The sequence below is a fragment of the Cervus elaphus genome, chromosome X (assembly GCF_910594005.1).
Source record: "Cervus elaphus chromosome X, mCerEla1.1, whole genome shotgun sequence".
NCBI lineage: Eukaryota > Metazoa > Chordata > Mammalia > Artiodactyla > Cervidae > Cervus > Cervus elaphus.
In genome coordinates this window covers 164,765,940-164,770,263 of record NC_057848.1, presented here as the reverse complement: position 1 = coordinate 164,770,263, position 4,324 = coordinate 164,765,940, and the positions used below count along the sequence as shown (strand labels likewise).

General features: G+C 45.4%; 1 long non-coding RNA gene across 1 annotated transcript; it reads right to left on the bottom strand.

Moving 5' to 3' along the window:
- Positions 1-1,505: 1,505 nt before the first annotated feature.
- On the bottom strand, positions 1,506-3,559 carry LOC122689192. Its single transcript, XR_006339738.1, has 3 exons — positions 3,364-3,559; positions 3,086-3,125; positions 1,506-1,625 (listed from the first exon to the last, which is right to left on the bottom strand). It is a non-coding gene; the product is annotated as an uncharacterized LOC122689192 (long non-coding RNA).
- Between the last annotated feature and the right edge of the window lie 765 nt (positions 3,560-4,324).

The window sequence follows — 4,324 nt, the reverse complement described above, 5'->3', positions numbered from 1 at the left end:
GCAAAGAGTCGGACACGACTGAGCAATTGAACTGAACTGATTTCCGATGATAACCTAGTATCTGAATTGAGAAAGTGCTCTAACTGTAAAATACATACCAGATTTCAAAGACCTAGCATGAAAAAAAATGTATGCAACATGGGTCACTGATCATTGTCTAGAATGATTCGAGGTTAAAATACAATTTCAGATATGTTGAGTTAAAAAGTTCACATGCTTCTCTTTTACTTTTAAAAATATGACTACTAGAAAATAATGTCTCAGGTATTATTTCTACTGGACAGTACTGTTTTAGATCCATGGGTCTCAAACTCTAAAATTACTGGTGCCTGGGTTTCAATCCCAGGGATTCTGGTGAAATTGGTCTGGGGCGAACCTGGGCATTAGAATTTTTAAATGCTCCCCAGTGATTCTATTGAGCTGCCAAGATTGAGAACCACCACCCCAAGTTAATACAGATTCATTAATCCTAACTGACAAATAATGACCTCCTAAGGACCTTACGTCTTTTAAGAGCTTCCATCATTCCTCAACTCAAAGGTGGAACTGGAGAAGTACTGTACTGCCTATTTCTTACCTGGAGGCAAAAGCGTCCCCATGGGTGTTATCAGGGCCAGCGGCTAGATGAGATTATTCTACCTCAACTCCAAGCAGAATCAGACAGACCAAAAGATATGAAAATCAAGGTCCTCTCGGTTATCTCCAGAAATCTGTCCCCAGCAATTTCAGCAATTCATTTCTACATCCAATGCACTGGGTCTCCAACTTCTCTGTACTTAGAATAATTCCTTGCATAGTTTGTTTAAAAGCAGAATTGCTGGGCCTGAGTGAGTCCCAGAACTCTGTGGTAGGGTTACAAACCACCCAGGATTGCTCAGACTGTCCCATTTGGGTTTCTAGCACCACATCCTGGGAGCAGCTCAGCTCTGGGCCAACCAGCCCAAGAGGACATCCTACCTCGATGTAGTGTGTGTGTAACAAGTGGTCCAGGTGACCACTGTGGACACCAAGTGTGCAGTTTGAGAACCATGCTGAGAAACATGGGTTGTTGAATATTTTCTAGTGACATCCTTTCTGGATTAACCAACTGCACTAAAAAGCAGCCATTGAAATGACACAAATAGTTCAGCAAATAACTACTGGAGAAAAGCTCTCACCTAATGAAATTTATCAGTAAGTTATGTAAAACTGTATGCAAGAGCAGCTACCAAAGAGGTCACCCTGGGTAACTTTAAAGGGAATGATTTCAATGTCAAGAATTCAGCAGCTAGGAGCTGGGGAGGCCAAGTCAGTGTATGGCATGAAGGCATGTCAACCTGAAGTTTGATCACTGCTTCTGTCATTTGCTAGCTGTGTGACTTTGGTGAAGTTCCTTGATGTCTCTGTGCCTGACTGTTTTCTTCTGGGATGATGAAATGAGTCATTCATACCAACACTGAAACTTAGACATGAGAGTAAAAAACAATGCATGTGGCAGACATATTCCAGTTGAGGGACATCCTACAACATACCTGACCAGTCCTCCAAGGTCTTGATAAGCAAGGACAGCACGACCAACTGTCACTGCCAAGGGAAGCTCCAGGGGACAGGATGATCTACTGTCATGTGGCATCCTGGATGGCACTCTGGAACAGAAAAAGGACATGAGATAAAAACTAACAAACTTCCGGGATGTCCCTGGAGTTTCAGTGGTTAAGACTTCGCCTTCCAACGCAGGAGGGTGGGTTCAATCCCTGGTTGGGGAACTAAGATCCCACATGCCTCGATGTGCAGCCGAAAGATTTAAATAAATAAACAAAAGGAATATGAAGAGAAAAGCTTTATTTAAAAACAAACAAAATTCAAATCAAGAATGAACGTTAATATTAATGTATCAAAATTGGTTTACTTCTTGTGACAAATGCACTATACTCATGGGAGACAAGAATAGGACAAACTGAGTGTGGCCTTAAGGGAACTCTGTATGTCTTTAAGACTTTTCAGTCAATCTAAAACAACTCTAATTTTAAAGGTTTATTATCAAAAAAATGCCTAGCATGGGAGCACACAGGTCAGAATTACACAGTTAAAACCATAGTCACTATTATTGTGGATGATGTGTGTGTGTGTGCACGCACGTGTACACTTAGTTGCTCAGCAGTGTCCGACTTGTTTGTGACCCCATGGACTGTAGCCCGCCAGACTCCTCTGTCCATGAGATTCTCCAGGCAAGAATACTGGAGTGGGTTGCCATTTCCTCCTCCAGGGGATCTTCCCCACCCAGGGATCGAACCCACGTCTCCTGCATTGGCAGGCAGGTTCTTTACCACTGAGCCACCTGGGAAGCCCTATTATGGATGATACCAAAGAAAAAACCAGCATCTTGATCCAACATTTTCAAGAGAAACTAGAAGCTGGAAACCTCGGAGATGGGTTGAGAGAAGATGAGAGTGAATATGCAGAAGCCAAAAGATGGTTTTTGTCGTCTACAGCCAGACCCAGGCCTGTAGCTCCTGTCACATGACCCTGCTTCTTTTCTCCCTGATATTGCTCAGAGGCTACAATTACTTTCTCCACTCAAATGTTCCCAGTTCTGAGCCCAAACTCCTGTACCCCTCTGCCTGTGCACACACATGCCAGCTAGAGGGTCAGCATCAAATAGTGGAGGAAAACCACTATGGACTAGCCAGAGGTGCCTCAGATGGTAAAGAATCTGTCTGTAGTGCAGGAGACCCAGGTTCGACCCCTGGGAAAAGAAGATCCCCTGGAGAAGGAAAAGGCAACCCATTCCAGTATTGTTGCCTGAGAAATCCCATGGACAGAGGAGCCTGGCAGGCTACAGTCCATGGGGTTGGACATGGCTAAGCAACTAATACTTTCACTTCACAGAACCAGAACCCTTTACAGCCATGTTATCTCCTCCAAGCCTCCTTGCAGCTCCTCTACCTCTCAAAAAATAAAAGCACACAAGCCAATAAATGCAAACACCACCACTCCACTGACCAAGTAACCTCGCTTGGTGGGGGCGGGGAAGGCCTCATCCTTGGGGTCTGGTTATATTTGCAAATACAGGTGATAGAGCTTAAACGAATACTTTAATATTTACCTGGACTATACTGTATCTTGTGTTTCCGATTTCATTTAAGCTTCAGGAAAAAAAAAAAAAAAAGCTGTCAGATAAGCAGGGCAGATGTTTTTACCTCTATTTGAGTGATGTAAAAAGTTTTCCAGAGAAAGGCAGGAAGGAAGGGAGGGAGGGAAGAAAGAAATTTCAGGAGACAAGCGGATTCATACAGTTAATTTGTGGGTCCCTGTATTAAGCTACTGGGGCTGCCCTTATATCACGGGCTAGGGGGCTTAAACAAGAGAAATTGGTTTCCTCACAGTTCTGGAGTCTGCAAGTCTCAAAGCAAGGGGCCGTTGGGGTAGGTTTCTGGTACAAGCTCTCTTCTTGGCAGCAGATGGCCGCTTTTGCTGCGTCCTCTCTGGTGGAGAAGGAAGGGGCTGGGTTTCTTCGTCCTCTTCTTCCAAGAACACCAGGGCTAGTGAATTAGCGCCTCTCTCAGCTGGCCTCACTTAACTTTAATTACCTTCTCAAAAAAAAAAAAGAAAAGAAAAAACCCTTCTCCAAAGGCAGTCACAGCTGAGGCTAGGACGTCACCATTGAATTCGGCCGGGGTTGGGGAGGTAGGGGGCAGGTGTGTAGGTGTGTTAGTTGCTCAGTCATGTCTGACTCTTTGCGCCCCCGTGGACTGTAGCCCGCCAGACTCCTCTGTCCCTGGGATTCCTTGGCAAGAATACTGGAGTGGGTTGCCACGCCCTTCTCCAGGGGATCGTCCTTACCCAGGGATCAAACACAGGTCTCCAGCACTGCCGGCAGATTTTTTACCATCTGAGCCACCAGGGAAGCCTGGAGGGTAGGGAATGGCACCCCCCGAAACCCAATTCCATCCATAAAAGGGTGCTATCTGACCAGGGGCAGAAGAGTTCATTGGATGACAGGGATGAGCTAACTCTTAGAGAACGGGAAGAACAACCAATTGGACTAGAGGTCAGCTCACTCTGGCAATCGGGTCAAATTCAAAGGTCATCTTTGTTAAGTCAAGAAGCTTTTATTGGAGCTCCATCACGCCCATTCATCTGCATTTTGCCCAGGGCTGCTTTCCCGCTAGGCTGGCTGAGTAGACTAGGGGCTCCTGAAGCCCCGGATATGAACTTTCCTGTCCTTTAAAGAAAAAGTGCACCAACCCCTGGGTTAGACCAATCTGTGATAGTTGGTGCCATCTGCAAGATGCCTCCTTAGATTGGTAATCCTGCCACTTCACTGGGAGCAGAAGTGACTTCC